This window comes from Benincasa hispida, chromosome 11 (assembly GCF_027475165.1).
Source record: "Benincasa hispida cultivar pf3 chromosome 11, pf3_genome.v1.1, whole genome shotgun sequence".
In the NCBI taxonomy this organism is placed as follows: domain Eukaryota; kingdom Viridiplantae; phylum Streptophyta; class Magnoliopsida; order Cucurbitales; family Cucurbitaceae; genus Benincasa; species Benincasa hispida.
In genome coordinates, this window is record NC_143488.1 from 73,977,189 (window position 1) to 73,995,973 (window position 18,785).

The 18,785-nt window shown below is 30.4% G+C and overlaps 1 pseudogene; it reads left to right on the forward strand.

The window, feature by feature from the left end:
- LOC150032887 (agamous-like MADS-box protein AGL80 pseudogene) lies at positions 1–435 on the forward strand (annotated as a pseudogene).
- The last annotated feature ends 18,350 nt before the right edge of the window (positions 436–18,785 follow it).

Genomic DNA, 18,785 nt, shown 5'->3' on the forward strand with positions numbered 1-18,785 from the left:
ATGACGAGGAAGAAAGTGAAGTTGGTTTGGATTGCAAGCGATAATGCAAGAAAATTCTGTTTCAAGAAACGAAGGCTCGGATTGTTAAAGAAAGTAAGTGAACTCACCACTCTCTACGGCTTTTTTGCCTTTGCCGTCGTCAATGGCCCTGACGAGGTCCATCTCGTCATCTGGTCATCTCTCTCTGCCGCTCAACACCTCTACTGTCACTTTCTTAGCCTTCTGGAAGTTGAACGCAAGAAGAAAATGACGAATCAAGAGACATATCTCAAGGAACGAGCCACCAAAGCTCAAGATATGCTAAAGAAACTCATCAAGAAGAATCAAGAACTCAAACTCGATCTTCTAATGCATCAATTGCATCAAGGTCATCATATTTCCCAACTCACTAACGAGGAACTGCTCGCATTGTTCTGGATGGTCGGAGGGAGGTAAGATACTGTCAAAAACGAATCGAGTATCATCAATAGGTTCATCGTCTTCCTCCTCCTCCTATTAATTTTGTTCCTTATAACTCTCCTCCGCTTGAAATAGGGAGCAATGGATGGATCTGGTTGATAATGGAAGGAATTTGATGGATCAATAGTTTATTAATATGGTGATGAATTTGAATGATAAAATTGGGGGAAGTAGTAGCAGTATGGTGGGGGAGTTAGGGATTGTTCAATCGGAAGTGAATATGGGCGATTTGATGAATGGAGGAAATTCGATGGTGGCTATTGGCGAATTAGGCGGAATGGAAACGATTATTGTTGAAGGAGATGGCGATGAGAACATTTTGTTATCGGAGTGGAATTTTGGGGTAAATAACAATTCTGGAATGAGTGAGATTGAGAAGCTTGTGAACGACATTAATGGCGTTGGAGTTGAGGCTACTGTTAGTCCTATGGATTTCACTCACCAAGTCGGTTTTGGAATCGATGGTGACGTCAATGATGGAGACCCTATGGGAAGTCTGTATTCCGATGGCTGCTACTATGGCGACGGTGGTAGTGTAGGGATTGATATGAATGATGATGCAGAGATGTTGCTTCAAGGATTGTTTGAAAGTAGAATAAGCTGTAGCAATGGAAATGGAAATGAGAATAAGAATAATGAAGGTAAAGACGTTAAAGATGATCTTCTAAGTAAGGAATGGCAAAACAACTTTACTCCATGATTTCTTCTTCTTAATTAAGCTCTAAATAATGGAGGAATTTGGGGATTACTCCAATTTTCTCTCTCTCTATATATATAAAAATATTATGATGGTATGAATTATGATCTAGTGTCTAAAGAAAATAGAATAATGTGTTAGTTTCTTATAAGTAGTTAAAATCTAGTTCCCTTTTTTAAGTGTGGATTAATCGAAATATTTGGAGTAGTCCACTTAAGCATTTTCTAGAGATTAAAAAAAAATGTATGATCATCAGGGCTAATGATCACTATTTTAGTATTTGTCCATATAATTCTGTATCAAGTTTGTCTAAGTTAATTGAGTGAAGTTTAAATTGTCTCTTTTTATAAGAATTTAAATATCTGATTTTTTATATATTATTGATATATACTTATTTAGTGAATTCGGAAATTCAATTTTCGATCTCTTCCAATTTTTTTATAATATCTAGAAGGGAAGAATGGAAGATCTAGCTTCGAATTCATGAACTAGGTTTATTTTAATAAAATTGTAAATGCTTCTGTTGTTGTTGTTGTTGTTGTTGTTGTTGTTGTTGTTGTTGTTGTTCTTATTATTATTATTATTGTAACTCCCGCAATGGTCTCGTATGCATGCAATTGCGGAAGATTGTGAAACGTGAGAACATGAGGGTGGCAATATTTTGGATAATTATTCTTCTTTTGGCTTATTCTTGGAATTTGAGGAATATTCCTTTTAAGTAATAATGGGTATATTTTTTTTAGGAATAATAATGGGTATTTGAACCATAGAACATATGTGAAATCTTATAAACATATTATTACAAAATGAGAATGACTGATTTTTTAAATTAATCTCATTGTGAGGTATATCTTGTCTTGTTTTGGGAGTAAAGAGAGACAATGATGATACGAAACAAAATTTAGTAATTATTTGAGAATATTTATTGGTTACTCATTTGTTATTTTTACTATATCTATTAATATTAAAATATATTATTAATAATTACAATTATGTATTACATTTGATTGATAACGAACGATATGGTATTTCAATAATTGACATTCTAAATAAGTCAAAAATGACGTAACTTACATATCTAGTACGTTGGTTTTGAATGACATGATAAGATCATTGATTTTATAGTATTCAAATAGCGCGTGCACAACAAGACATCATATTATTATAGAATATGTCTAGTCAGAGTTTCCACACGCGACATCGATAAAAATAATAACCCTGAAAAGCAATGACTTAAACCATCTAAACTTAAAAACATAAAGGTTGAAAAAACATTTTTAGTCATTAAATTTTATGAAGACTAATGATTTAGGTCCTGTTTAATAAATACTTGGTTTTTTAAAATTAAGGCTATAAATTTTTTTGCTTTGTTATTTGTATTTTTACTAATATTTTTAAAGTAAGGCTATTAATAGTTGATTAATCGATAAATTTATGAAAATTCAATAAACTTATCATTAACTTTAAAATTTATACATTTTTTACATAGACGACAATTATATATACATATATTTATTTTAGTTTTATTTGATTTCATTATATTTTGGATAGTTTTTTCTCTAAAAACTCCTAAAAATAGTTGTTTTAGCATTTTAGTAAAAAATTCATTATATAAATTGAAATTGAGATATTAATTTTAATTCAATATATGCAAATAATTAAATTTGACTACTTCACCCACCCAGTCTCCCAGTCTACTAAAAAAAATATCATGCCAAAAGTAATAAACAAAAATGCTTGTCTATTGAAATGGATTTTGTTTTTCTTATATATATATATATATATATTAAAGACTATGAAAACCTAATAAAGATTAAGACAAACTAATTTAAAGCAGTGAAACAAACTATGGTTTAACTTTAATAGGTTCAGATATGATTCTAACACCAAGCATTTAATAGGAATAAATGTCTTTTCTAAACCAGCCACAACTCTAAATTCTCCTCCATTTTCCACCCTTAGTTTTTGTTTCTTTCTCTTCTTTTCCTTTCTACTTGTTTACTTTGTATAAATCTACACCCACCAAAAAAAAATCAATTTATTTTTTCTTTTTTAAAATTAATTTTATATAATATATGATTTGATTTTAGTAGTATTTTGGTCCACAAGTTTTCCTACTTGACATTTTAACCTTTATTTTAATTTTTTTATATATTTTTTTGGCCTCATTTGTCTCTAGACCCTACCATTGTCTAACGAAAAGGGTAAAATAAAAAAATAAAAAAGCAAAGAAAGAGAAGATAAGGATGGGTGGGAAGTTATATGATTAGAGAGCATAAAATTCACAAAAGAGAAGAGTATTTGAACAAAGCTAATATGGTTTTTTCTAATTCAGATACAAATGGTGGGCCCCACTATGGTAAAAACAAATTAGTTGTCACTTTCATTGGGTATTGTTCGTCTTGTTACAACACTAGGGTCGTGATTAAACCATGGGGATATAAATGTTACAAGTTTTACTTTATGAATTCTTTATTTTAATGTTTATTTTGGTCTAAGTTATTTTCTTAATCTTTGGATTTTCGAACTCTATGATTTTAAGGTCCGATGGATGGATGACCTAAAATTAAAGTGAAAATAGATTGTATGTCTTCTTTTTCAAAATTAAGGGTTTTTGAAATTATTAAAATGGAATCTTGCGCATGTGGATTGATCTTTTGATCTCGTTCTTAGCTTTCCTCTTGTTGGAGGAGAAATTGCGGACCACCACGTCATTTGCTAAATTAATAATGGAATTTCGAAATTGTCAAATTTGTGACCAATTAAGAGTTAGCGTAAAACTCGAACCCTAATTACTTTTAAGTAATGTGATGTCTTCTAATGAGCTAAATAATGTCATGTCTCAGGAAGGATAGAAGATGGAATGCATAATAAGCATATGAATGAGACCATGCCATCTAATGAGGAGTAGTGCTGAAGTAATATTGTGAGTGAAGTTACAAAAGGAAATTTGCTAAATCCTAGCCCTTCATCACCAATAGTGGGCCAGGTGGCACAAGGAGGGTTCATGCTGGATTTTGGGCGATAATATAAGCAAGAACGTCGAGTTCATTGGGATCGGTTTGGACAAACTACTTAGGCTACTTGTGTAATTCCAGTGGCATTCAAAAGCTTTGTGTCTATTTTCTATGGCTGGGCTGCTGGAAGGAAAACTCGCTGGAATAAAGCCGGAGGGGAAAAATAAAGACGAAGGGTTCGTTTCTTGGGTGAATCTAGGCCATTAGTGAAGAATTGAAGCTCGAGGACAAATTACGAAGCGTTTTGAGGTAATATTTTTAACTCAATTATAAACAACTCTGTACAATGAAACTTATTAAGATGAGGCCTGGAATTGAGTTATATAGTTTTGAAGGTTGAACTGGAAATTGTTGAACAAGCAGGCAGCTGTTTGAATTAGGGCCAATGATGAAGTTTTGAATCTCTAGATTAAACAACGAAGAATTTTAAGATAATTTTGATAACTCAATTCTAAACATGTTTGTAGAAGGAAGTTTCTTCAAAAGAGGACTGGATTTTGAGTTATGAATTTTTGAATTTATAACAAAGGATCTGGGCATAAGCAGACAGCTGCTTAGAAGGATTAAACAGGCAGCTCAAGAGCGAGAGTGAGCGAGAGCGAGAGGGAGTGAGAGTGAGCAGAGTGAGCGAGAGTGAGAGAGAGCAAGAGGAAGCGAGAGCGAGAGGTGGATCTCGCTAGGGATGGAAATCTCGTTGTTTGCACTGAATCTCGCTGGTTTGCACTGGATCTCGCTGGTTTTGCGCCAAATCTCACTGGAAAGTGCCAAATCTCGCTGGGAATGGTAAATCTCGCTCATAAGGATGATCTCGCTCATATGGGTGATCTCGCTCATGATGATTTTCTCGCTAGTAATACTGATTTTGTTGATAAAAGTTCCATTAGTAAATGAACTATTTTGAGGTATTTTGCTAAGAATTCTAAGTAGTTTAGCCGGGAATTATGTTCTTTCAGGCAAAGAAGAGCTAGGAGAGGCGTATGACCCGTTAAGAGGCCAACGAGCTGTGAGTCACTATGTGATGACTTACTGTTTTAATGATTTAGAAACTGTGATTTCTTGAAGATATTTCTCATGCTAAGTGTTTAAAAGAAGTGCCAAGCAACGTATTCATCAAATGGTTTCTCATGCTAAGTAAAGCATGATTTAAATATGTTATTTTGTCCAAATACTTTCAGCATGTTTAAGTAACTCCATTTTTATGATGATTTGAGCACTAAGCCTTAGTGTTCAACTAAATGTTTATGACTAGTTTTATTTAAAACGCGATACCGAAGGAAATTTGAGAAGGTATCCACCCAACCAAATGCCAAAGGACATTTGAGAAGGTATCTGATCAACTTGGTACCGAAGGACGTTCGAGAAGGTACCGAACCAACTTGATACCGAAGGACATTTGAGAAGGTATCTTAGCAGCTCGATACTGAAGGACGTTTGAGAAGGTATCTGAGCAGAAGTACCTAAGGATAATGAGGGACAATGAGAAGGTATCCTCATCAAGTACCTAAGGATACTGAAGGACAATGAGAAGGTATCCTAGTCAGGTACATAAGGTACGACAGTACTCAGCTATAACCACGTGCACGTGGGTAATACAACGTCGAGGGACTGAGCAAAAGGGGTTCTCCCCGACTAAGGTTGACGTTGAGGGTTAGAACTAGTTGTTCACTCTCAACTAAGGATAAAGGCAGTCGTATATTCTTCTAGACTAGAAGGATAGTTTGAAATTTCCAATGCTTATGAATGTTTATCAATGTATGAGTTTTCCAAGTATGTTTTCCATGTCTAACGTATGCTAGTGGTTTTACATGCTAGTTCAATATGTTTTAAGCCAATTTATTTCACAAAGTATGAAACATGCACTAAGGTTAAAGCTAAGGTTGAATGAAGCTTGACGTACTATGTTTTAAATACCTAAGGTTGCCAAAGTACATGCATTGGTATTTCTAAACATAATGAATAGGGATATTGAAGGTAGGGAAGGTATCTTAATAAATGTACCTAAGGTATTGACGGTACATAGCAAACTCCATGTGTATGTAGGTAGGTCTGAACGAGAGGCCAAGGTATGGGTTTCTTGGCCGATAATAGATGTTGGGAGCTAGAGTAGTGTATGCTCCTTCTCAACTAAGGAACAATGATGATTATTGATATTTAAGAGTTGTTATCAATGTTTATGTTTTAAGGATGTTGCTTGAGATGCCATCGGTATATTTAAAGAGATCAACGTAGGGATCCCTTCTAGCCATAATTTAACGTGAATAGGTCGAAGTAGAGGTCTCACCTGGCCATGGCTTGACGATGGGAATTAGAGCAGTGAATGTTCATTCTCAACTAAGATTCAAGTTGGAGATACAACGGTTTAAAAGGTTTTATGTACACGTTTGCTTGGTATATTTTAAGATCCAGTATTATGTTTTCAAGCTTTCAGTTTAAGCATGAGTTTTACGTTTTATTAAGTCACTCACTGGGCTTCTGGCTCAAGTTTTCAAATGTTTTCCTTTCCAGGTAGCAGTCAGTTCCCAGAAGACTTTTCTGTTGCTGCTCTGCCACTCAAAGAAATAGGTTAAAGGAAGCATAATTGAAGATCGGTATTAGCTAGTACACATGTATTTGACTAGTGACTAGTATTCTAGTTGGGGCTCACTAAGTTGTAATATTCATGTATGAATAATGCTGCGAAACCCTGTAATGTAACTGTGTTAAGTTCTAAGTTAATTTGAATGTATTCAGGATTTTGAGCAATCTTTAACAGGTAAGATAGGTAGTAAGTGCCAGCAAAAGGGTTGGTAACTGCTGCAGTCATCATTCCGTCTAGGTTAGGAGGATAATCTGGTGCGGGGTGTGACAAGTTGGTATCAGAGCAAAAGGTTTTGGGAAGAGAGGGGAAAAGTTTATATTATGTAAGTCTGAGCCCTGAGTCCTTAGCATGTGTACTACCTAAGTAAGAGGAAGATGTGAAGAAAAGTGGCAAGCAGAGCAGGCAGACAGATAACGGGAACCCTGACCCTACCTTTAGAAGTGTCGATGCTCGAGGGAATTCAGATTTTAGTGAACAGAAAAGTAAAGACCTGGTAAATTAGGAAACGACTTCAGGCGTGGAGTCGAGGATTCTGCAGACGGGAACAGATCCTCAGTTAGAGGACATAATATTTAACAAGAGGTTGGCGGAATGTGTCGAATCCATTCTGATGGATTCGAAAAGGAAGTACGGTATTGAGAATGACCTAATAGGTATTGATAAAGGACAGAGAGTTACAAGTCAGCATAGGGTAGGAAAGAAGAAGCCAAGACTTGTGGTTAATATGGATGATAGATCAAGGTTTTGGCATCCTACCGAGCTGGTAGCTGGTACGGGTAAGAAACCATTATGCACGAATTGTGGTAAGCGTCATCAAGGGACATGTTATAAAGGGAAAAACGTATGTTTAACGACCGGATCCTTACATACTATGGTCCGACCGTTACGACATGCATGCTTAAACTTTTCTATTATGAGATGAGTTTTGGTAAAAATCTCAAAAGAACATATCTAAGATTTTATTAATTAGGTAGAAAACTATATAAAAAGTTTATTTTACAAAACACCAGGATCCATAAAACACTAGCGTGGTGATACAAAAATGCATATGCCTATAATAGTGAGTTTGATGGTTGGCTATTTGAGCGACGTAGTGACCAAATGCATATGCCTAGGATGAGTATATAATATACCCAGTAAGTAGTTCTCACATAAGGTAGTGACCAAATGCACAATCACATGCAACATGTCTTGAAAACATATGAATGGGACCGAAAACATATAAGAACATGTAGTGGTCGGTTATGCTTCTAACGTAAATTTCTCCGCCCTGATAGGAAGATGAGGACTTAGGCAGAAACTAGCCCATCTGATGATTAGTGGGTCATGCAGTCAGTAGGGCAAGAGTCACGTCCAACATCACTAACGTAAATTTCTCCACCCTGATAGGAAGATGAGGACTTAGGCGGAAACTAGCCCATCTGATGATTAGCGGGTTATGCAGTCAGTAGGGCCATAGTCGCATCCAACATCAACCATTAACATAAACGTAAGATTGGACTAGAAGGGTGCAACCATACATACCCTATTAGTCTCTAGCATAATCATGACATAGAATTGGGTCTAGAGGGGTACAACCATACATGCTCTGCTAGCCCTGGAATAATCTTGACATAGAATTGGGTCTAGAGGGGTGCAACAATACATGCCCTGCTAGCCCTAGACTCTCGCTCTCGCTCTCGCTCTCGCTCTCGCACTCGCACTCGCTGGTCTCGCTCTCGTTCCCGCTCCCGCTTCCACTCCTATTTTCTCTCGATCTCAGCTCTTTCAAGGTCATCCATTATGTGTTTGGAGATGGTACTTAGAGCTGCTCAATATGAGCTGACTTTCTGCTAAGAGCATCAACAACAATGTTAGCTTTTCCTTGGTGATTTTGGATCTTTCATTTTTTACAATTAAGATTAGTAAACATTCTTCTAGATATTAATTTCTTTGTTTTGTTATTTAACTTCAAAAAAAAAAAAAAAAAAACTAAGCCGATTAGAAAAAGAAAAAAGATTAAGACCTACCAATTTAATTTATAATTTTTTTAAAAAATTTAATTTAATAAATACTTTTCTACCCATTGATTTTTTTTTTTTTTTGTTATTTAAATTTAAAAAATGGTTGTTTTCAAATATATAAAAATAAATTAAAATATTTACAAGATAATGAAAAATTTTAGAACTATCAATGATAGATGCTGATAGACTTCTATCTGTGTCTATCAGTGACATTGATAGATTCGTCTATCAATGTCACTGATAGACACTGATAAATGTCAACCAGTATCTATCAGCAATTTTGTTCCATCTCGTAAATACTTTCAACAATTTTACAATTTGAAATAATTTTCTTTTAAAAAAAAACTAAGCCAATTTTTTAAAAATAATAAATGATTTTAAAAAATTTGTTAAGGTTTAAAAGGGTAAAGGGTATTGAGAATGAGAGAAAATATATGCATGTAAGAAACAACTAAATTAGAGGAAATAAATAAATAATAAAAAATAGGGTAAAGTCAATAGATTATGAAAATGCATTTGAATGAATATGATCGGTTTGTTAAGACCCATAATCAAATCAAGGAGTTAAAGAATTAGAATGATTTGAATTATTTTTTTAAAAAGTGTTTAATGTTTAAGAAAAAATAATTTTTATTAGGTGTAAAAGCATGTTTTAAGACTTTTTTTTTCCTCACTTATTTGTTTTTATGATGAAGTTTGAGAAAGTTAAAATCATCTTTGAGATAAATTTTTGAAATAGAAGAAAAATGAGTTTGGTGAACATGACTCAACAGCATAAAAATTCTATTTTTTTTAAAAAAAAAATTTTAGAGTTGAAGATTAGAGTCCTCCACTCCACATATTATAATTATTTAAATGATTTTATAAAATTATTTTTTGTGATGAGCCATTTTAATGTTTTCATCTTAAAAAGTAATCAAATGTGATTTTGAATTATTGGCATTTAGTTTTAAAATTTGTTTTATAATCTTCACATCACTCCCAAAAAAATTCTAAGAAATTAGTATTTTTTTCACGTTCTTCTTGGTCAATCACTTGACCAAAAAATCAATCTTCATTGACTAGAAATTATTAAGGCAAATGATAACTATTTACATTTTATGTTAAATTTTGATTTTTAAGAATTAAACTTACAGAACTACGTTTATTCTTTGATTTCTTTGTTTGCTTTATTTACTTTCTAGTATTGTTTTAAGAAATCAAGTCAAATTTTAAAAATTAAAATAGAAATATATATTTTTTTAAATAATTTTGTTAACAATTCAAATATTTTGTTGTTGTTGGAAAAAACTAAAACTATGATACAGAAATTTGAAGAAAACGAGTCTAACTTTTAAAAAATTAAATAGTTATCGAACGAGGTCTAAATAACTGTGGGCTTTACCTATATACACCATTACCAAACAATCACTATTTTAAAACATACGTAATTTCGAACATTCTAAAATTTCTTCCAAACGTATTCATTAGAAAATATTCCTAATTTGTCACCAAATATAAACTTGCCGATAGTTGGGAGAAAGTGAATCTATTGAAAATAGATTTAAAAAAATGGTCTATTAATTTTAATATAATTATGTAGATAAAACATCAATTACCATTTTTAAAATCGATTATGGATAATCTAGACCCTACCATTGTCTAACGAAAAGGGTAAAATAAAAAAATAAAAAAGCAAAGAAAGAGAAGATAAGGATGTGTTGGAAGTTGAAGATAAGATTAGAGAGCATAAAATTCACAAAAGAGAAGAGTATTTGAACAAAGCTAATGTTGTTTTTTTCTAATTCAGTTACAAATGGTGGGCCCACTATGGTAAAAACAAATTAATTGTCCCTTTCATTGGGTATTGTTTGTCTTGTTACAACACTAGGGTCGTGATTAAACCATGGGGATATAAATGTTACAAGTTTTACTTTATGAATTCTTTATTTTAATGTTTAAACACACACACACACACACACCTATATATATATTGGTCTAAGTTATTTTCTTAATCTTTGGATTTTCGAACTCTATGATTTTAAGGTCCGATGGATGGATGACCTAAAATTGAAGTGAAAATACGATTGTATGTCTTATTTTTCAAAATTAGGGGTTTTTGACATTTTGCTTACATCATATTCGTGTGAAATGACAAAATTCCGAAATCATCAAATTTGTGACCAATTAAGAGTTGGCATGTGTCTCAAATTAAAATTGAGGACAAATTCTGTGTTTTCGTCGCAGACGTTGATTGAGTAAAATTAATTTCGACCAATTTGACGTTATAATTTGGACGTTGGGCACCCAAATATGGGCTTAAGATGGGCCTAAAATGCAAAAATAGGCCTATGCCCAGTTAATTGGGCCTAAAGACCAGGCTGGAGTCCAATTAAATTATGTCCAAAAGTCAGACCCATGGCCAATCAAGGCCAGGCCCAAGCCCATGAAGCCCATCAAGGAGCTCTATTAGAAGATCCCCTCATTTGCAAAGGTCAGCATTTATTGCACAGAGAGAATTTATCAACACTTCACTAAAGACCCACAGCTGCAGTCTTCTCATTATAGATATATTTCTATGTCCATGGATATAGACTAATACTAGCAAGATATATTTCTGTGTCCATGAATATAGTACCAATTCTAGCAAGTAGTCCTTTACGTGTGTTTGTAACTCCAACTAGGTCAAATTACCGTTTTAACCTTCGGTGTGTCAATGAGAGGGTAGAGTCCTTTGTTCAAGTTCTAGAGACACCACTTGAGGGAACACTCATCTACTTACCCTCAAAGAGGGAAGGAGTGAATTCTATCTTGTACTATTATGTTCCCAACTCCCCACTCTGTTTTATTATCCCCAAAATAGTAGGCATATTGGGTCAGCGAATTGCCCACCTTCACCCACGCAAATCAGAGGAAAATTCCTCGTGAACAAGAGTTCATAATATACCCAGGATTAAGACTAAGTCGCCTAAGTCAACTTTCTCTAATTTCTTTACGATGATTTTCATCTATCTTATAAAATATACGGATTCATAGTCAACTTTCTGAAACAATTTTTTTAAAAAAGAAATAAACTTTTATTTTTTTTATTTTAAAGTAGATAACAAAATTAAAGAAAGAAATAAGTGGAAGTAGCATTTCATTTGATTTTCAAAATCTAAGAATTCAATAAATAAATAAAATTTTTTATACCAATTTGATTTTGGATCTTTCATTTTTTACAGTTAAGCTTAATAAACATTCTTCTATATATTAATTTCTTTGTTTTGTTATTTAACTTCAAAAAGAAAAAAAAACTAAGCCAATTTTAAAAAAGAAATAAATGAAAGTAGTATTCTTAAGATTTGATTTTCAAAATCTAAAAAGTAAAAAAAAAAAAAGAAAAGAAAAGAAAAGAAAAAATATTAAGACCTACCAATTTAATTTATAATTTTCGATTTTTAAAATTAAATTTAATAAACACTTTTCTACCCATTGATTTCTTCTTTTTTTTTTTAATTTCAAAAATGGTTATTTTCGAATATAGAAAAATAAATAAAAATGTTTACAAAATATAGCAAATTTTAGATCTATCAATGATAGACATTGATATATTTCTATCCGTATCTATCAGCGTCTACTATTGATAGTTCTAAAATTTTGTTCCATCTTGTAAATATTTTCAACAATTTTACTATTTGAAATAATTTTCTTTTTAAAAAAAACTAAGCCAAATTTTGAAAAATAGTAAATAGTTTTTAAAAAATTGTTATGGTTGAAAAGGGTAAAGGGTATTGAGAATGAGAGGAAATACATGCATGTAAGAAACAACTAAATTAGAGGAAATAAATAAATAATAAAAAGTAGGGCAAAGTCAATAGATTATGAAAATACATATGAATGAATATGATCAATTTGTTAAGACCCATAATCAAATCAAGGAGTTAAAGAATTAGAATGATTTGAATTTTTTTTTTAAAGTGTTTATTATTTAAGAAAAAAATAATTTTCATTAGGTGTTAAAGCACGTTTTAAGACTTTTTTCCTCACTTATTTGTTTTTATGATGAAGTTTGAGAAAGCTAAAATAATGTTTGAGATAAATTTTTGTTGAGTTAGAAACTTTATATTTTATTTTTTGTTATAATGAATGGGTCTCAAAGTTTGTTATGCCTAGAAGATATATTGATTCATTAGTGTCGTGTTAATATCCATTCATATATTACATTTATAAATTTATCCTATATATGAAAAAAAATGTTATTAGGAGAAACTCTTTACCTATACATATTGCCTTTATATTTTTAGTAAATTTATGTGTTACACTTTACCTATGGGAGTCAACTTTTAACGTGTAGTTGTTCATTTAAAGAATAATGAAGGAGACGTTTCAAATCTTCACAAAACATATTTTTTTTATAAAAAGAATTTAGGTCGAATAAGTTCCATTGGTGCAAACTCTCTGAGATGGAATGCCATAATAAAATTTGTTAAATTGTCTAACTTTTAAAAATCAATGATAATTATTAAAACAAACTATATCATATTTATTTATTGCATGCCAAACAAAAACCAATTTTTCTTTTTAAATTAGAAAAGAAAACACTAAATTAAACTCTAAACAAAAATTATATCAATTTAAATCCTAAACTTTCGTAGATATATCAATTTTACACCCTTCATTACGTTCTTTCTAGGTAAATATCGTGTGATACATATAATTTTATCAACTAAACTCCTAAACTTTCATAAACAAATCAATTTAGACTCTCATCTAAAACTTCTTTTGAAAAGTGTCCATACATCAAGTTTAATCATCTATTTTATTAATTCAACATCTCGAAAAGTCTACACGTATAATAATGATGCATCGACAATTTTCAAATGTAATCTTAATAAAGAGTTAAATAATCGATTCACTTATAATAATTTAAAAGATAAATTTTTAAAAAAAAATTATATAATTCTTACAATATTTTTTAAATCAAATCTAAAAAGAGACGATTAATCGGTAAATTTATAAAATTCAAGATTTAAATAGGTATAATTTAAGGGATGTAAAATGAAAATTTCTCAAAAATGGATTATAGACAACATGATTTCACATTTTTCTTGAATAGCTAGCCTCACGCACATATGTATAGATTTAAAAATCTTCCATGTGGTCTGTCATGCATACATTTCCGGAAACCGGTGAGACGTGAGACTGTGAGAGTTGTAATATTTTGGATTTAATTATTCTTCTTTTGGCTTATTCTTCAAAAGAATTTGAGGAATATTCTTTTTAAATAATAATATGGATAATTTGAAATTATCATATATATAAATATATATTTACTAAATCTGTGGATTGATGATGTTTTACTTTATTTGAAAGAGAAAATAATGGTATGAAACAAAATTTAATAATTATTAAGAAAAAAAATTAACGATTATCTATGTATTATCCTTACTATGTTTATTAATATTGAAATATATCATAAATAGTTGATCATATGTATTACTTCCATCGACAATAATGATATGATATTTTCATAATTGACCTTCTAATAAAGTCAAAAATTACATATCTAGTACGTTAGTTCTGAAAGATACGATAAGAATGTTGATTTCATGATATTCAGATGTCACATGCAGAACACGACATCATACTATAATAGAATATGTTTAATCAGATTTCCAGAAGTGACATCAATAAAAATAGAAACCTTAAAATCTAACAACTCAAAGCATTCACACTCTCAAAAGTTAAAATAAATATTCTTAAAAGTAATAAATATTCTTAAAAGTTAAAAAATAAATATTTTTTTTTAAAAACTTTGTATGGTTTGAATATTTAAAGCTTTTGTGATATATTCTATTTCTTTTTCTTTTTTTTTTTTACAAGTAAGGTTTGGTAGATTTAATGATTTCTCTAAAGGAGTTTAATTATATAGGCTACACAAATTTTGCTTATAATTAAACATCAAATTTAGGTTTTGGTTATTAATTAGTTTGTTTTGGATTTTGGGCTTTGAAAATTGTGTTTGTTTTCTCCTAATCTTTTTACAGTAATTTTCATTTATCCTAAAGAAAAATTTACATTCATAGCCAACTTTGTGTAGCTCACTCTATCATCCAACTATAGTTTGCCAAAATGAACATAGCTTCAACTGGCATAGTGTTTGTATTATTATCCTCAAAGTGAGAGATTCGACTCCCCTGCCCCACATATTGTCAAAAAAAAAAAAAATCATAGTTTGTCACACGATCAACTCTTCTCATATATACATATATACAAACTTGGATGCATCCCGTGTTGTACTCATTTTTGTAAAACTCACTCGAGTATCAACGTGTGCATGGAGATAAGTATAGTGTTGTGGCTGCACTCAAATATTACTCATATAATTGAATTATTTATTTTCTATGGTGAAGTAAGAATAATAAAAAGGATGTGGTTTAGGATGTATACATTTTTGTATAGTTCATCGGTTTGTGATGTGACAAACTTTTTTTCCCAATATATATTTTTTATTTTTTTATTTTTTTGTTATGTGATTTTGGAATGATGAAATAGGATAAATGCAATCCATTGAACCTAAATATGACTTTCCATGAAATAAAATATAATGAGCAATACTTGGTGATTAATATTTGGATGTATCCTATTTCTATGCATCTTACTTTCATCACACACAATAAGAATTAAAATATTTAAATAAAGATATAAAAAGAATTTATCACGTAACAAATTATGATAAGATAATTTGGTGGATGCACAAAGATAGATATAGACCCAGATATATCTGAGTAATTTTCATACTGATACAACTTTTCTAATCATATGGTAAACTGTGATTGGACTATTGGGTCAGAAAGATAAGTGGAATGCAGGATGCAGTGGGGTATTTTTCATCTTTAATTACCACTAGTTACTAAAGGACAAAAATGCCTCTAGTAATTTTTTTACCAAGAGAATAAAAAAACTTAGAAAAAGAAAAATAAAAATAAAAAGTTTAACCCCAAGGCTTATAAATAAACTCCATTGTTGCACCTTAAAATCAGAGTCCAGAAAGAACAAGAAGAACAAGAAAGACAGAGAGAGCCTCGATGACGAGGAAGAAAGTGAAGTTGGTTTGGATTTCAAGCGATAATGCAAGAAAAGCCAGTTTCAAGAAACGAAGGCTCAGATTGTTAAAGAAAGTAAATGAACTCACCACTCTCTGCGGCGTTTTCTCCTTTGCCGTCGTCAATGGCCCCGACGAGGACCATCCCATCATTTGACCATCCCATCAATGGCCCCGGCGAGGACCATCCCATCATTTGAACTCACCACGCTCTGAAATTTTGGATTATTAAAAAATGAGAATGACTGATATTTTAAATTAATCTCATTTTGAGATATATCTCGTCTTGTTTTGGGAGTAAAGAGAGACAATAATGATACGAAACAAAATTTAGTAATTATTTGAGAATATTTGTTGGTTAGCCATGTGTTATTTTTACTATGTCTATTAATATTAAAATATATTATTAATAATTACAATTATGTATTACGTTTGATTGATAACGAACGATATGGTATTTCAATAATTGAAAATCTAAACAAGTCAAAAATGACGTAACTTACGTATCTAGTACGTTGGTTTTGAATGACATGATAAGATCATTGATTTTGTGGTATTCAAATGACGCGTGCACAACGAGACATCATATTATTATAGAATATGTCAAGTTAGAGTCTTCACATGCGACATCAATAAAAATAGTAACCCTAAAAAGCAACGACTTAAACCATCTAAACTTAAAAACATAAAGGTTGAAAAAACAGTTTTAGTCATTAACTTTTAACGATTTAGGTCCCGTTTAGTAACTATTTGATTTTCTAAAATTAAGCCTATATTTTGTTTTTGCCTTTGTTTTTTACTTTTTACTAATATTTTTAAAAATCAAGCCAAGTTTTGAAAACTAAAAAAAAAAATCATTTTTAATTTATTTTTTAAATTGACTAAGAATTCAACTCTTTACCTAAGAAATATGCAAACAATTGTAGAAAAGAAATTACGAAGAATTAGGCTTAATTTTTAAAAATAAAAAATCAAATGGTTACCAAATGAAGTATTAGTCTCTTTTGATTTTAATATATAACAAACACTTATTTTTATATTTTTAATTTTGCAACAATTTAGTCCATATACACTTTCAAATTTTTAACAATTGTACAGGGCAGAGACTACATTATGACAAATGTTAAAATACATATACTAAATTGTTACATAATAAAATTGATGACTAAGACCTCATTTGATAATCATTTAGTTTTTTTTAAAAAAAATTAAGCCTATAGTTCTTCCACCTCTAACTTTTTAATTTGTTATCTACTTTTTACTTGTGTTTTCAAAAATCAAGCTGAATTTTGAAAATTAAAATAATAGTTTTAAAAGCTTGTTTTTCTTTTTAGAACTATGCTAAAAAATCAATTTTTGTACTTGAGAAAGATGCAAATGATTGTAAGAAATTAAGATGAAATATGTTAATTGTCAAAAAACCAAAACCAAAAAACAAAACGATTACGAAATGAGACCTAATTTATTAAAAATAAAAAATATAGAGAGAGAGATGTTGAGGCTTAGTTTGGAGTTGTAGCTTCTAAAATAATTTCTCGTGATTGTAGTTCTAAAAAACAATTGTAAAATGAAGAAAATTAGTAGTATTTGTTCAATTTTAATTTTGAACATGAAAAAGTATGTTAAATTTTTTGGATAAATAATAGTAAATTGTCGTGATGGATAATAATGCCTAAATTAAATAGACCTATTTTCAAAATTTATATTTTATTAAATTATTTAGGAAGCATTTAGGACAAGGGTTATCATCAAAATATAATAACTACCTCTTGCTACAAGAAAACTAATTCAAAACCTCCAATTAACTACAATCATCACTATTTCAAAACCCCCATTTGCTACAGTATTTACTATTTACTACAACTTTTACTATTTTACATTCATCATTTTTTTTATTATTTGCTACAGTATTTACTATTTCCTTCTCAAACTAAAATAGTTTACATCTCAGACACATACTATTATAACCTAAACTAAAATAATCTATACCCAAAGACAAACTATCATAATCCAACTATAACAATCTATAACTATAATAACTAGTTTATTGTCCCAAACGCCTCTTAGATGTTATATCATATATGTTGAAAACTTAAATTTATATATTCTTTGCTCTAAATTTATTCAAAGAAAAAATATAAGATTATTTTTTAAATATAGGAGAAATATGTGCTATTATGTAAAGAAAAAAATGATAGCATTGCACTAACCAATTTAAAATTTTAGGATATAGATATTCACTGCATAAGGAATATACTAAATATACAAAATAAATCTTAATCTATAAATAATAATATTGAAATTTTGCTTAAAAGTTGGTCATAAACAAATTTTTAAAACGATGAGAACAAATCAGTCTTTTGAAGAGTGTCCATGCATAAACAAACCAATTTAGACTCTCAACTAAAACTTCTTTTGAAGAGTGTCCATGCATCAAGTTTAATCATCTATTTTATTAATTCAACATCTCGAAAAGCCTATACACCTATAAGAATAAAATGCATCGACAATTTTCAAATGTAATCTTAATAAAGGGTCTAAATAATTGATTCACTTATAATAATTTAGAAGATAAATTTAAAACGGAATTATATAATTTTTACAATATTTTTCAAACCAAATCTTAAAAAAAATGATTAATCGATAAATTTATGAAAGTTCAAGATTTAAATAGGTATAATTTAAAACGAAAATTTCTCCAAAATAGATTAAAGACAACATGATCAAACATGTTTCATGAATAGCCCTGACACACATATGTATAGATTTAAAAATCTTCCATGTGGCCTGTCATGCATGCAATTCCGGAAACTGGTGAGACGTGAAACTGTGAGAGTTGTATTGTAATATTTTGGATTTAATTATTCTTCTTTTGGCTTATTCTTCAAAAGTATTTGAGGAATATTCTTTTTAAATAATATTATGGATAATTTGAAATGATCATATATATAAATATATATATTAA